Below are 17,156 nucleotides of genomic sequence, written 5' to 3' on the forward strand. Positions count from 1 at the left end.
GTCTGACCAGAAGACCGCTTCGTTTCCCTCTTTTTCTGAGTCGTTTTTTCGGGTCGCTGCATGTAATCCACTCCGTTACACTGGTTGTAAGGCAGAACACAGGATCCGCATCGCGAAAAACATATTCTTGGTCGTACTGATGGTGAGTTGACGCTGATCTTATATTCAGTAGTTCTTCTCGGCTGTATGTAATGAAACCTAAGATGACCTGGGGTACTAGTGTAAGAAATAACACGTAAAAAAACAAAAAACTGCATAGTTTCCTAGGAACGCGAAGCGAGGCGGCCATCTCTGTCGGCGCCGGAAGTGAATCTTCTATTAAGTTAAAATAAAAGTGTTCATTCACTATTGTTGTAATTGTCATTATTACAAATACATGCAAAAAATCGGCCGATCTGCTCTTTTTTGGGGTCCTCCAATAATCGGTATCGGCTTTGAAAAATCATAATCGGTCGACCTCTAGTTGTCAGTCCACCCTCCATAGGCTTGAAGTTGAGTGGGATGTTTTTTGTTTGTTTGTTTCAAACAGAAAATTAATAATGTGTAATCACACTCCCATCCTCTGTTTGCAAAAGGGGTCTTGTGTTTTATTCAGATTTATCCTACATTTGTATGTGTACAAATACAATGCCATTTTAGGGAAACCCCCTCTTTATCTCTGTAATCTGGTCTCCTTCACCACCAGCAGTTACCATACCAGGTCTGTTAGGTGGTTGCTACTTAAAGACCCCAGGACATTTCCAGTATTAGGCAAGGCTGCCTTCTCGTCTTGTGCACCAGAGGCATGGAATAGTCTACAGTCCATGCTTCATCTAGATATGTGAGTGCCACTGAATTACTTTTAAAATATTGATGGGATACTCTGTTACAGAGAGTAAATGCTTTTTTTTAAGGCTGAATCATCTGGTTGGGGTGGCAGGGTAGCCTAGTGGTTAGAGCGTTGGACTAGTAAATGGAAGGTTGCAAGTTCAAATCCCCGAGCTGACAAGGTACAAATATGTCATTCTTCCCCTGAACAGGCAGTTAATTCACTGTTCCTAGGCCGTCATTGAAAATAAGAATTTGTTCTTAACTGACTTGCCTAGTAAAATAAAGGTAAAATAAAAAAAAAAAAAAAGTTGTATATTTAAATCTGTTGATTGTCGCTGCCTTCTTGGCCAGGTCTCCATTGAGAAATAGACTGAGTGTAAAATGGGCTTTTCCTGGTTAAATACAGTCTTCCCAGAAGAGTGGCCAATGATTTTGGAATGAGATCTTCTATGAACAACTGTCCACATACTTTTGGTCATGTAGTGTAACTATACATTATTATTTGTCTGTCAAAGGATTCTCTCACAGTTAATAATAGGAAGCTAACAATATATCATCATTTCATCCTTGGTTCTTGTTGCTATGATCTGCTCAGTTCAGCTGACAATGGCTAGGTCTAATCTTCAAATTGTACACAGGCTATTACATTCACCAGTATCTAGCCTATAGGGTACAAGGCATTGTGTAATTGCATGTACAATTTCTCAAGGGTTCAAAGCAGTTTGCATGTATTGCTCACCTTAGCTCTTTTAACACCACCATTTAATTGCCCTGCTTCCCTCTCAGCATCAATTAAAATGTTACAGAATGACAGATGCATATTGAGTTGCCTTGCTAGATTGCTGGAGGATTTGGTTTCTGAACAGGAGAGCAGCTCAGGCAGAGAGAAGAGAGAGAATGTGCAAGCAAACAAAGCTACTGTACGACCCTGTGAAATTTCAGTGACCTCATTAGCTCACTGAGAACATCCAGTTTAGAAACCACAATTATTTGGGTCTGCCAAAAGTTTATGATTGCACCATTTAATTAACACATTTGACTCAATGAGGCATTCCATCGAACTGACATGGTAATAATTCATTCATGAAAGGACTCTCATAAAAACCCTCAGTGGGCTACAATACTCTATGAGACTCCAAGCCTGTGTGAGTGCAACCAAATGTGTGTGTGTTTTAACTTTACCTCCTGATGAAACAGCTGTTATTGATTAAAAAAAATGTGTTAAGTATTTAGAAAGCTGCAGAGAGAAATGGAAGGCTAAATTGCTGTGTTATGTCCAATGTTCCCTCTAAGCTGCAAGCGCGCACAACTCCCCTCGGACGGTGCAGAGGAAATGTCAGCTGCGCAGAGAAGAACGAGGTTGAACTTCACTCAACTTTCTAGTTTTCCCCTTTATTAAACACTGTCAACATATCGCTCTACTGTGGGAATTGAATCAGTGCAATATTATACACTTTCAATGTGCCATACCGAAACAAAACAAACTATGCAAGATTTAGTATGCAATAGAGGTCGACAAATTATGATTTTTCAACGCCGATACCAATTATTGGAGGAGCAAAAAAGGGCGATACCGATTAATATTTGTATTTATTTATTTGTAATAATGACAATTACAACAATACTGAATGAACACTTTTATTTTAACTTAATATAATACATCAATAAAATCAATTTAGCCTCAAATAAATAATGAAACATGTTCAATTTGGTTTAAATAATGCAAAAGCAAAGTGTTGGAGAAGAAAGTAGAAGTGCAATATGTGCCATGTAAAAAAGCAAATGTTTAAGTACCTTGCTCAGAACATGCGAACAAATGAAAGCTGGTGGTTCGTTTTAACAAGAGTCTTCAATATTCCCAGGTAAGAAGTTTTAGGTTGTAGTTATTATAGGAATTATAGGACTATTTCTCTCTATACCATTTGTATTTCATATACCTTTGACTATTGGATGTTCTTATAGGCACTAAAGTATTGCCAGTGTAACAGTATAGCTTCCGTCCCTCTCCTCGCCCCTCCCTGGGCTCGAACCAGGGAAACATCGACAACAGCCACCCTCGAAGCATCGTACCCATCGCTCCACAAAAGCCGCGGCCCTTGCAGAGCAAGAGGAACAACTACTTTAACAAAAGGCTAAGCTTGAGAGCTAGCATATTAATTTCATTTCATTTGCGATTTTCATGAATAGTTAAAGTTGTGTTATGCTAATGAGCTGCGGGGATAATTACACTCCTGGATACAGGTTTTTTTCGTAGCTAAACGTGATGAACAAAACAGAGCGATTTGTCCTAAACAAATAATCTTTTTGGAAAAACTGAACATTTGCTATCTAACTGAGATTCTCCTCATTGAAAACATCCGAAGTTCTTCAAAGGTAAATGATGTATTTGAATGCTTTTCTGGTTTTTGTGAAAATGTTGCCTGCTGATGCTGACGCTAAATGCTACGCTAGCTACGCTAGCTGTTACACAAATGCTTGTTTTGCTATGGTTGAGAAGCATATTTTGAAAATCTGAGATGACAGTGTTGTTAACAAAAGGCTAAGCTTGAGAGCTAGCATATTAATTTCATTTCTTTTGCGATTTTCATGAATAGTTAACGTTGTGTTATGGTAATGAGCTTGAGGCTGTATTCATGATCCCGGATCCGGGATGGCTAGAATCAAGAGGTTTTAACAACACTGTCATCCACCCCTGAATATTCCCCAAAATGTGCAACCCTAGTCACAACGATTCATCGATACGTATGCTACGATACTGGTAAAGTTGTCTTGCACACCTACAGTGCTGGTTATTAACAAAACCTAGCTAGCTCATGGATGCAAACAATGTTCTTCCCATAAAACGTAGAAAAACAACAATCTGTTTCAGTAGCTATTGTTAGCTAGCTAACTATATAGCTAGGTGTCATCATCTAAAATAACCCTAATTTTTAAAACAGTTCTTATTTGATTAATGGTGGTGTTACCCATCTTTGTGAATCTAGCCACAATACGGATTAAGCCACAATATTGGACTTTGCGGTTAGCCTTCAAAATAAAAGTATATCATTGACAGTAACACAGCCTAGTCGGGCACCCCAAACGTAGCACTGCGGACTGCTCCATTAACAATACATTACTTCCGCCGGAATGCAAAGAGTTTGATGCTTCTGGTGGACATGAGGTGTGAACACTATTATTGCACACAAGAGGTGAGTCCTTGCATCTTATTAATCACATTTTAATTCCTGAACTTTAGGCTTGCCATAACAAAGGGGTTGAATATTTATTGACTGAAGCCATTTCAGCGTTTCATTTTTTAATGCATTTGTACAAAACAAATAATAAAAAGTTCCACTTTGACATCATTGTGTGTAGGCCAGTGACAATAAATTAAATTAAATCATTTAAAAATTCAACCTCTAACACAACAACATGTGGAAAAAGGAAAGGGGTGTGAATACTTTTTGAAGGCACTGTAGCTAACAACCTGGTAACTTGACAGTAGATCTAGGCATATTTGATGGCCACAGGAATAATTAAAAGGGTCAGCTACTCATGAACTGTGTTTTGGTGTAGTACATGCGCAGAATGTTTAGAAAACGGGAACAAGCATCCAGGGGATGGGGCAAACAGGGCGCCAGGCCACTGGTTTCCCTACTGTGATATCGCAATACTACTCGGTATCGTGATACTTGGCCTGGTATCATATCATTAGAAATATTTTATTATCATGACAACACTACATGAGAGCAGAGGTTGGAACCAAAATTATTTTCCAATCATTTAATTCAGAACAGAACCACTAAGTTCTGAACGGGTTCAAACCAGTTCTTTCTGTTCCTTTTTTAACTTGTGAAATCAACAGTATTTTGCTCATTAAATTACTTCAGCAATCAGTGCGGATAGAGCAGGCAAGCTAGTTGTTTACATGCATAATGAACAGACAAGTGTAGCCTTTGGCGAAAGATGCAACAGAAATTATGTAGGTGGGGAGAAAGCGAGAGGGGGTTGAGGAGGAGGCTTGAAATGCTTGACATCTTATGACATGCATTATCTGAATTAGGTCCACAGAATTATACCTAGCATGAGCGGCTTCAATTATGGAACTTTATGTCCTTTGAGCTAGCAAGCTAACAAACTTGTGTGTGCACAGCGGCACCAGAATTTAAAACACATCTTACCTTTTTGTTGTTAATAACTTCAACGTGAAACGTGATATCTACACTCTTAGAAAAAAAGGTGCTATCTACAACCTAAAAGGGATTTTTGGCTGTCCCCACAGGATAACCCTTTGAATATCCCTTTTTGGTTCTGGGTAGAGCCCTTTTGGTTCCAGGTAAAACTCCTTCGGGTTCCATGTAACACCCTTTCCACAAAGGGTTCTACATGGAATCCAAAAGGGTTCAACCATGAACCAAAAAGGGTTCTAGCTGGAACTAAAGCAGGGTTCTCCAATGGGGACAACCGAAGAACCCTTTTGGAACCCTTAACTAGCATTGAAAAAGTTAATCCATTCTTCTCTAGCTAATTAAAAAATCTATATCCCTATCTTCTGAATCATGCTTGTAATGTCAGTACAGTAGCCTATGCTTCGGAGGGACAGGTATGCTTAACACACACACACACACAGGCAAAGATTTTCAGCTGGCAGGCAAACACTGGAATACATTTCTAAGTGACAGAGTGAGGGCTTTGCGTATGCACTTTGTTGTGTATTTTTGTGGGACTAGAAAAAATGCCTGGAACGTAAAATAATTATATTAACCGGTTTCCATGCTTTTAAAATAACGGTTCTGTTCCGGAATAGGGTGGATCACTTGCGTTCCCGGTTCTGTTTCTGTTTTTTGAAAATGTTTGTTATTTTCCAGCAGTTTTCGGTTATGTTCCCTGAACCAGTTCCAACCCCTGTATTAGAGTGCTGAGTTGTGGTCTTTTTGTTAGAGGTATTTAGGCATATATATTACTAAAAGTTCAGTGTGAGGTAGTCTAATAATAAACCTCTGCTGCTGTGGTGATGAGTGGCCATGAAGTCTTATCCGCAAACTGTCTAGGCTAAGCTCAGGCTGAACACCTGTGGAATGTTCATCAGCCAAAACCCAGGAGTGATTTATTAGACGTGCACATCTGCTTTAAACAAAGGGAACGGCTCAGAGTCCCTATGATGTCAGAGTCCTGACTATTGCTTTTTTTCCCCAATCTACCCTTCTGTGTTAAGATGCCAATTCCATGAAATGTATTACTGACCTAGAAATCCATACAATAGAAAATCATGTAGGGATTTGAAACTGGTGAAGATGCTGTGTGTTAAGAGAAAGTCTGTAGAGTGTCGTTCCATTTAAATTCAATCACTTTTTGACTGGACCCCCTTTTGATTGAACAAAACTTTTCATACATATTTGCCCATGGTAGAAGTGGTCAGAAAGTGACTTTCTGGACATGAATCCCCAAAAATTCAGGAGATTGTGGTAGGGCTGTGACGGTAATTGAATAACCATGTACCTGACGATCATGGATGAAGACCGTCATAAAATTAAAATAACTGTCTAAACTGTTTAAATAGGCCTACATACATTTTTGGAAAAAACATTTTGTTATTAACTTTATTGTCATGTAGATAAACTTTACCTAATAGCGGGAGTATTTACTAATGGCTATAAGCAATTGTTTTGATAACTTAGTCTTTCTATTAAACTGTCTCTATCTCAGCCTCTTTCCACCTGTAGTTTTATGCTCTTGTTTTTTTACACCAGCTTCAAACAGCTGAAAATACATCATCTTTGGTTATGTAAAATGTATTTCAGAGTGGTTTAGATTAGAGGTCGACCGATTAATCGTAATGGCCGATTAATTAGGGCCGATTTCAAGTTTTCATAACAATCGTAAATCGGTATTTTTGGGTGCCGATTTCCGATTATTATTGTTATTGTTATTTCATTTTTTATATTTTTTTATACCTTTTATTTAACTAGGCAAGTCAGTTAAGAACACATTCTTATTTTCAATGACTGCCTAGGAACTGTGGGTTAACTGCCTTGTTCAGGGGCAGAACGACAGATTTTCACCTTGTCAGCTCAGGAGTTCCAAATCTTGCAACTGCACAGTTACCTAGGGTGGCAGGGTAGCCTAGTGGTTTGAGCGTTGGACTAGTAACCGGAAGGTTGCAAGTTCAAACCCCTGAGCTGACAAGATACAAATCTGTCGTTCTGCCCTTGAACAGGCTGTCATTGAAAATAAGAATTTGTTCTTAACTGACTTTCCTAGTTAAATAAAGGTCAAATAAAAACTAGTCCAATGCTCTAACCATTGCACTCCACGAGTAACCTGCCTACTGCCATGTGTAATGCAGTAGAAGCCAAGGTAAATTGCTAGCTAGCATTAAACTTCTCTTATAATAAACAATCAATCATAATCACTAGTTATAACTACTAATCCAGTTTAGCAGGCAATATTAACCAGGTGAAATTGTGTCATTTCTCTTGCGTTCATTGCACGCAGAGTCAGGGTATATGCAACAGTTTGGGCTGCCTTGCTCATTGCGAACTAATTTGTCAGAATTTTACGTAATTATGACATATGTAACAAGAATATAACAAGAATATTTAGACTTAGCGATGCCACCCGTTAGATAAAATACCGAACGGTTCCGTATTTCACTGAAATAATAAATGTTTTGTTTTCTAAATTATAGTTTCCGGATTCGATCATATTAATGACCAAAGGCTCGTATTTCTGTGTGTTATTATGTTATAATTAAGTCTGATTTGATAGAGCAGTCTGATTGAGCAGCAGCAGGCCCGTAATCATTCATTCAAACAGCACTTTAGTGCGTTTTGCCAGCAGCTCTTCGCAAGCACAGCGCTGTTTATATGACTTCAAGCCTAATGCCTGGTGTAACCAATGTGAAATGGCTAGCTAGTTAGCTGGGTGTGCGCTAATATTGTTTCAAACGTCACTCGCTTCTAGATCTGGAGTAGTTATTCCCCTTGCACAGCAAGCGCCGCGGCTTTTGTGGAGCGATGGGTAACGATGCTTCGAGTGTGTTTGTTGTCGATGTGTTCCTGGTTCGAGCCCAGGTAGGGGAGAGGAGGGGGGACGGAAGCTATACTGTTACACTGGCAATAATATAGTGCCTATAAGAACATCCAATAGTCAAGGTATATGAAATACAAATGGTATAGAGAGAAATAGTCCTATAAATACTATATTAACTACAACCTAAAACCTCTTACCTTGGAATATTGAAGTCTCATGTTAAAAGGAGCCACCAACTTTCATATGTTCTCATGTTCTGAGCAAGGAACTTAAACGTTAGCTTTTTTACATGGCACACATTTTTACATGGCACATATTACTTTCTTCTCCAACAATTTGTTTATGCATTATTTAAACCAAATTGAACATGTTTCATAATTTATTTAAGGCTAAATTGATTTTATTGATGTTTTATATTAAGTTAAAATAAGTGTTAATTCAGTATTATTGTAATTGTCATTATTACAAATAAAAAAATTGGCCGATTAATCAGTATAGGCTTTTTTGGTCCTCCAATAATCGGTATCGGTATTGGCGTTGAAAAATCTTAATCGGTCGACCTCTAGTTTAGATGGTACAATGATTCTCTACATTACAGTGAACTCGGAAAGTATTCAGACCCCTTCCCTTTTTCCACATTTTGTTACGTTACAACCGTATTCTTAAATGGATTAAATCTACACACAATACCCCATAATGACAAAGTGAAAACAGGGTTGTAGAAATGTTTATACATTTATTACAAATAAAAAACAGAAATACCTTATTTACATAAGTATTCAGACCCTTTGCTATGAGACTCGAAATTGAGTTCAGGTGCATCCTGTTTCCATTGATCATCCTTGAGATGTTTCTAGAACTTGATTGGAGTCTACCTGTGGTAAATTCAATTGATTGGACATGATTTGGAAAGGCACACACCTGTCTATATATAGTTGAAGTCGGAAGTTTACATACACCTTAGCCAAATATATTTATACTCAGTTTTTCACAATTCCTGACATTTAATCCTTGTAGAAATTCCCTGTTTTAGGTCAGTTAGGATCACCACTTTCTTTTAAGAATGTGAAATGTCAGAATACTAGTAGAGAGAATGATTTATTTCAGCTTTTATTTCTTTCATGACATTCCCAGTGGGTCAGAAGTTTACATACACTCAATTAGTATTGGTTAGCATTGCCTTTAAATTGTTTAACTTGGATCAAACATTTTCGGGTAGCCTTTCACAAGATTCCCAATTTTGTCCCATTTGTCCTGACAGAGCTGGTGTAACTGAGTCACGTTTGTAGGCCTCCTTGCTCGCACACGCTTTTTCAGTTTTTCACATTTTCTATGGGAGTATGGTCAGGGCATTGTGATGGCCACTCCAATACATTGACTTTGTTGTCCTTAAGCCATTTTGCCACAACTTTGGAAGTATGCTTGGGGTCATTGTCCATTTGGAAGACCCATTTGTGACCAAGCTTTAACTTCCTGACTGATGTTGCTTGACTATATGTAACAGTATAACTTTAGACCGTCCCCTCGCCCATACCCGGGCATGAACCAGGGACCCTCTGCACACATCAACAACTGACACCCACGAAGCATCATTACCCATCGCTCCACAAAAGCCGTGGCCCTTGCAGAGCAAGGGGAACCACTACTTCAAGGTCTCAGAGCAAGTGACGTCACCGATTGAAACGCTATTTAGCGCGCAGCGCTAACTAAGCTAGCCGTTTCACATCCGTTACATATATCCACATAATTTTCCTCCCTCATGAAGCCATCTATTTAGTGAAGTGCACCAGTCCCTCCTGCAGCAAAGTGCCCCCATAACATGATGCTGCCACCCCCGTGCTTTACGGTTGGTATGGTATTCTTCGGCTTTCAAGCCTCCCCCTTTTTCCTCCAAACATAACGATGGTCATTATAGCCAAACAGTTCTATTTTTGTTTAATCAGACCAGAGGACATTTCTCCAAAAAATCCGATCTTTGTCCCCATGTACAGTTGCAAACCGTAGTCTGGCTTTATGGTGGTTTTGGAGCAGTGGCTTCTTCCTTGCTGAGCAGCCTTTCAGGTTATGTTGATATAGGACTCGTTTTACTGTGGATATAGTTACTTTTTACCGGTTTCCTCCAGCATCTTCACAAGGTCCTTTGCTGTTGTTCTGGGATTGATTAGCCTTTTTCTCACCAAAGTATGTTCATCTCTATGAGACAGAACGCGTCTCCTTCCTGAGCGGTATGACAGTTGCGTGGTCCCATGGTGTTTATACTTGCGTTGTACTTGTACTTATACTTGTACTATTGTTTGTACAGATGAACGTGGTAACTTCAGGCGTTAGGAAATTGCTCCCAAGGATGGACCAGACTTGTGGAGGTCTACATTTTTTTCTCTGAGGTCTTGGGTGATTTATTTTGATTTTCCCATGATGTCAAGCAAAGAGGCACTGAGTTTGAAGGTAGGCTTTGAAATACATCCACAGGTACATCTCCAATTGACTCAAATTATGTCAATTAGCCATAAGCTAATCAGAAGCTTCTAAAGCCATGACATTATTTTCTGGAATTTTCCAAGCTGTTTAAAGGCACAGTCAACTCAGTGTATGTATTCTTCTGGCCCACTGGAATTGTGATACAGTGAATTATAAGTGAAATCATCTGTCTGAAAACTAGAGGTCGACTGACAAATCGGAATTGCCGATTAATTAGTGCTGATTTCAAGTTTTCATAACAATCTGAGATTTTTTTGGGGGGGGGGCGCCGATTTAAAAAAAAAAAAAATAACTAGGCAAGTCAGTAACTAGGCAAGTCAGTTAAGAACACATTCTTATTTTCAACGACGGCCTAGGAACGGTGGGTTAACTGCCTCGTTCAGGGGCAGAACGACAGATTTTCACCGTGTCAATAACGACCTGCCTCTCTCTCGTTGCACTCCACAAGGAGACTGCCTGCCTGTTACGCGAATGCAGTAAGACAAGGTAAGTTGCTAGCTAGCATTAAACTTATCTTGTAAAAAAAACAATCATAATCACTAGTTAACTACACATGGTTGATGATATTACTAGATATTATCTAGCGTGTCCTGCGTTCCACATAATCTGACTGAGCATACAAGCATACAAGAATACATACAACACATAGTCCAGGAGATCAGGCAACAGGAAATCCGATAGGCTAAAGTACAGGCAGAAAATAGGCAAAAGGCGTAGTTAGTGAGGCAGGCAAAAACTATCATACACGGTAGGGAAAAACATCGCTCTGAAAGACATGTGTCACAAAACAAACAATACCTCACAGTGATGGGGTGCAAAGAACTGAACTAAATAGTGTGTGATAATGACATACAGGTGTGTGAACAGGTGATTAGAATTCAGGTGATTGTGATCTGTAGCGTGAGCTGCGTTCAGGGGATCAACGTGTTTGAGGGTGTCAGTTGGAAGTAGACGTTACATTTTTAGCCATTCCTGTCACCAGAAACAAGCTACTTAGGGGCAATACCAGAATAAATGATCTATTGATTCTGTCTCTTCGCATCAAAATTTGCAGAGCTGAGATTGTTGTATGTCCCATATGAACTCCCCTTTTCAGGACCCTGTCTTTCAAAGATAATTAGTAAAAATCCAAATAACTTCACAGATCGTCGCGGTTTTGTCTCACCCGGGGTCATGGTCAGATTCACCTTTATCGTTGAAGGAATGAGCGTTACACCAAGGCCTGTACTCAGAGCGGGATCAATTTGGAGCGGGATCGATTTGGAGGTGGAGGGTCCATCATGGTCTGGGGCGGTGTGTCACAGCATCATCGGACTGAGCTTGTTGTCATTGCCTGCAATCTCAACGCTGTGCATTACAGGGAAGACATCCTCCTCCCTCATGTGATACCCTTCCTACAGGCTCATCCTGACATGCCCCTCCAGCATGAAAATGCCAACAGCCACACTGCTCGTTCTGTGCGTGATTTCCTGCAAGACAGGAATGTCAGTGTTCTGCCATGGCCAGCGAAGAGCCCAGATCTCAATCCCATTGAGCATGTCTGGGACCAGTTGGATAGGAGGGTGAGGGCTAGGGCCATTCCCCCCAGAAATGTCCGGGAACTTGCAGGTGGCTTGCTGGAAGAGTGGGGTAACATCTCACAGCAAGAACGTGCAAATCTGGTGCAGTCCATTAGGAGGAGATGCACTGCAGTACTTAATGCAGCTGGTGGTCACACCAGATACTAACTGTTACTTTTGATTTTGACCCCCCCTTTGTTCAGGGACACATTATTCCATTTATGTTAGTCACATGTCTGTGGAACTTGTTCAGTTTATTTCTCAGTTGTTGAATCTTGTTATGTTCATACAAATATTTACACATGTTAAGTTTGCTGAAAATAAATGCAGTTGACAGTGAGAGGACATTTCTTTTTTTGTTGAGTTTATATAGCATTCTGTTGGTGGCAAGGATTTTGTATAATAGTTTCAATTGAAAAACTCGAAGTATTGAATCCAGTGTTGATTTTTGTGTCAGCTCATATGGTGCCTTCTTGCTGTGGGCTCAAAACTAAAGAAAAAAAACACACCTGCTTACTCTTATTTTGTAGTACCTCATTTGTTTTCCTATTTGTTTTGTCAACTTTTCGGCATGTTGTCTGTGAAGTAGGCTATGGGAGTTTTGTAACTTTTTCCACCTTGGCTTCGTGATAGCGTGCTAGCTGACTAACATCTGGAATCTGTCTATTTTAGATTACACTGACTCCATTGGCCGGTGAAGCGCCCAACTCCCCCTGGCGTTGGTAGCTAATTCAGCCTGCACGCTTTTAAAAGTTGTACCTTCGGATGGGCCCCAGCCATTAATCTGTAAGTCTCTGCTCTCTCTTCACTTTTAATGTTCGATTATGCTTTAGTTGTGTTCTAGCCGGTCTCCAGTAGTTAGGTTCTAGCTTGCCGACCATAACCGTGGTGATTGGCTAGGTTAATAGCTAGTTGGCTAAATAGCTAACGTAGATTGCTGCCTAGCTTGTGGGCTAAGATAACTGCATATAGCTAATATTCTTTGATATCTAGTTAGCTAGATGGCGTAATGTGTTTCCAAAACTTTGGCGCGTCCTCCATATATAAAGAATTCTTTCGAATTCTGATCGGTTGTATGTAATAACTTGAAAAGTGAGTTGTAACATTGCCTTGTGACTTTTTACAGAAATCAGGATAATACCCAGATGCAGACAGCTAGAGTCACAGATGTTTATGGACCTGTTCAGCAGGTACAGACAGACGAGAGTTGTGTCTCCGGTAGCTTACTTTTATTCTGGCAAAACACAGTTTTCAACAGTGCATAGATGACAATAACATAGCAAAACCAGGGTTCGGATTAGCTTTCAGAAATGTGCATTTTCAAAATGCAGACCACAAAAAAAATATGTGCTTTAAACAATTTCACCTGCTTTTTACATTGACAGGAAATAGTGTTTGTTTGCTTCAATAGAGTGATATGGGGCATGCAAGTATAGTTTTCCTTCACAGAAAATACATTAGTGCAACACATTCGTCATGAAATTGTTTTCTTCAGATGACAACAGAAGTGCAATGCTATTGCTAGCAGCCACAGAAAGTATTCACACCCCTTGACTTGTCCACATTTTGTTGCGTTACAGGCTGAATTTAAAATTGATTGAATTGCATTTTTTTGTCACTGACTTACACATAATACCCAATAATTTTTACAAATGAATAAAAAATAAAAAGCTGAACTATCTTGAGTCAAAAAGTCTTCAACCCCTTTGTAATGGCAAAACTAAATAAGTACAGAATTAAAAAGTTGCTTAACAAGTCACATAACAAGTTGCATGGACTCATTCTGTGTGCAATAAGGAAAAGGGAAAGGGGTGCTTAACATGATTTTTGAATGACTACCTCATCTCTGTACACCACACATAATTATATGTAAGGTCCCTCAGTCGAGCAATGAATTTCAAACACAGATTCAACCACAAAGACCAGGAAGATTCTCCAATGAATCACAAAGGCACCTATTGGTAGATGGGTAAAAAAGAGTTTCATGGCTGTAATAGGAAAAAACTGAGGATGGATCAACGACATTGTAGTTACTCCACAATAGTAACCTAATTGACAGAGTGAAAAGAAGGAAGCCTGTACAGAATTCAAATATTCATCAGGTTTGCAACAAGGCACAAGTAATACTGCAAAAAAATGTTTTTGCCCTGCATAGAAAATGTTATGTTTGGGGAAAGTCCAATACAACACAATACTGAGTACTACTCTCCATATTTTCAAGCATAGTAGTGGCTACATCATGTTATGGATATGCTTGTAATCTTTTTATGGAATTGAGCTAATCACAGGCAAAAACCTAGAGTAAAACCTAGTTCAGTATGCTTTCCACCAGTCACTGAGATATAAATTTACCTTTCAGCAGGACAATAACTTAAAACATTAGGTCAAATCTACACTGGAGTTGCTTACCAAGAAGACAGTTTATGCTCCTGAGTGGCCGAGGTACAGTTTGGACTTGAATCTAGAGCAGTGGTTCTTAACCTTGTTGGAGGTACTGAACCCCACCAGTTTCATATGCGCATTCACCAAACCCTTAATTGGAAAAATAAAATATGATTTTTTCAAATTCAAAACATAGGTATATATTTTACTGGTGCACAAAATGAACCGTGCGTCAACATCACTGTGTTCAAAGAACAAAATCATCAAAACATGATTTTCACCACTGTCATCACTGTGTTCAAAGAACTGTGTTCAAAGAACAAAATCATCAAAACATGATTTTTACTGCAAATCAGTGTGACTTCTGCTGTTGCCTTTCAGAGACCAGTTCAGAAATGCGCGGCTTCACCTTGGCAAGTGCCACTCTCATGTAATTTTCGCAACAAAGTCTGTTCCTTTTCTTCGTTTTTATGTCCAGCATCCTCGAAAAGGATTGCTCGCAAAGATATGTTGTAACAAACGGTATGAAAATCTCGATTGCTTTCTTAGCAATAACAGGGTACGTTACCATTTGTTGACACCAAAATGTTGAAAGCGTTGTTGTTCTGAAGAGCTGCTCTTGAACCTGGCTCTGCTGAATTTCAATGATTTCATCGAGGTATTCATCATTGACATCTGTTGTCTCAACACTAAACGTGAACGGCTGTCTCACCCATGCTGGATATGACTCTCTTGTAGGGAAGTATCCGTCGAGAGACTTTGCAAGCTCATCTAAGTGTGTGGCAATTGCTTGCTTCAGTTCCGCAGGTACAGAAATGTCTCAGATTCCAGATACATCTTCGATCTTACTTACACAGTCGTCCAGCAGGGGAAAGTTTGCGAAGTTATCGTTCTCTGTTCGTCGTTTCCATAACGGTAGCTTTTTTTGAAAAGCCTTCAGGTTTTCCTCCGCTTCGATAATGTTGACTCCACCGCCCTGCATCTTTTGATTGAGATTATTGAAAGTTGCGAATATATCAGCCATGTACGCTAAAATGAGAATGAACTCAGAATTTTTGTAGCAATCTGCATGACAATGTTGGTGCTCTTGCAAAAACAGGGCTAATTCCACACGCACGGCAAAAACACGATTCAGCACCTGTCCCCGGGACGCCACCAAACGTTAGAATGGTACAGAAGTACCTCGAATTCAGAGCCCATTTCTTTACACAGCTCACTGAAGATGCAGTGCCTCAGAGCACTAGTTGGCACATAGTTCACACATTCCACTACAATATTTAATACTTCTGCCAGTTTTGGAGGCAAGGTTTTTGTTGCCAACGCATGCCTGTGCAGAATACAATGCGTAACAATGATGTGCGGTGCATCGGCTTTCACTAGCGCACCAAAACCAGACTTTCTTCCCAGCATTACTGGAGCTCCGTCCGAACAAACTGCAGAAACCATATCCCACAAAAGATTGTTGTCTTTGAAGAAGTCATCCACAAGTTTCTTCACATCGGCTGCCTTAGTTGTTGTTGTAAGAGGCTTACAAAATAAAAAATCTTCCTTTATCATGTCGTCTTTCACATAGTGCACAAATACAGCAAGCTGGCTTAGATTGGAAACGTCTGTGGCCTCGTCGAGTTGAAGGCTGAATTTTGCCGGGCTTGAAATCAGATCTGCAACTACTTGAGCCAAGATGTCTTTGCTCATATCCTCTATTCTGTCGCTGATGGTGTCATTTGAAAGATGAATTTGGGATAACTTAACTTCAGCCTCTTTTCCCAGCATGATATTCGCCATCTTCAACACAGCTGGTTTTATGAGTGTTTCACCAATGGTGTGTGGTTTGCCCTGCTTTGCGATCAGGTACGCAACTTTGTACGATGTTGTGAGGCACAGTTTGTTGATGGGTACAAAGCCGAGTACAGGCAGAGTAGCCTTTTCATCGAATCTGGCTCTCTTCACCTTGAATTCAGTGAGCGTTGTGTTCTTGTATTTTACATCTCCATGCAGCTTAAGGAAGTGTTGTTAGTTTTGCGGTGCTAGACTAGAATTACTCAACTTGGCATTGCAAATCATGCAGTTAGGACGCTGACTCCCATCACGTTCCGTTATACATGTGAATCCATATTGTACATATTCGTCCGACCACTTTCTTTTTTTGCTCGACATAGTAATTATGAAGGGATTAAAATATTAAGAAAGAAATCACAAGACATACCATCACGACAGTCACAAGTCGACTACTGGGCGCACCAAAATCCCTGCAGCACAGATAGGCCAAGCGTGATCACCTGCAGCCAATGATGGCCAAGCGGGGCGTGTCATCACGAATCATATGAGTCGGATGTGTGTCTTGACCTCCGCCGAACCCCTGAGACTGACTCACCGAATCCCTGGGGTTCGATCAAACCCAGGCTAAGAACCACTGATCTAGAGGTTGACCGATTATGATTTTTCCATGCTGATACCGATACCGATTATTGGAGGACCAAAAAAGCCGATACCAATTAATGGCCCGATTAAAAATAAATAATGTATTTGTAATAATGACAATTACAACAATACTGAATGAACACTTATTTTAACTTAATATAATACATCAATAAAATCAATTTAGCAAAAAAGTAAAAATGAAACATGTTCAATTTGGTTTAAATAATGCAAAAACAAAGTGTTGGAGAAGAAAGGAAAAGTGCAATATGTGCTATGTAAGAAAGCTAACGTTTCAGTTCCTTGCTCAGAACATGAGAACATATGAAATCTGGTGGTTCCTTTTAACATGAGTCTTCAATATTCCCAGGTAAGAAGTTTTAGGTTGAAGTTATTGAAGCAGCGTTACCCATGCAGAGCAAGGGGAACAACTACTAGAAGGCTCAGAGCGAGTGATGTTTGAAACGCTATTAGCGCGCGCTAACTAGCTAGCCA

General features: G+C 39.8%; 1 protein-coding gene across 4 annotated transcripts in view; it reads left to right on the forward strand.

Annotated features, from left to right (window-relative positions):
- The window catches only part of LOC112235851 (protein TANC1), a 266,252-nt gene that overhangs the window by 6,770 nt on the left and 242,326 nt on the right, over positions 1-17,156 (forward strand). For 3 of the 4 annotated variants that reach the window (XM_042316348.1, XM_024404398.2, XM_024404414.2), the window contains exon 2: positions 12,534-12,647. The exons of the other annotated variant lie outside the window; for it this stretch is intronic. The gene's annotated coding sequence lies outside the window, so the exon portion shown is untranslated. The remainder of the gene's footprint in view (positions 1-12,533; positions 12,648-17,156) is intronic. 4 annotated transcript variants of the gene reach the window in all.

This window comes from Oncorhynchus tshawytscha, linkage group LG03 (genome assembly GCF_018296145.1).
Source record: "Oncorhynchus tshawytscha isolate Ot180627B linkage group LG03, Otsh_v2.0, whole genome shotgun sequence".
Lineage (NCBI taxonomy): Eukaryota > Metazoa > Chordata > Actinopteri > Salmoniformes > Salmonidae > Oncorhynchus > Oncorhynchus tshawytscha.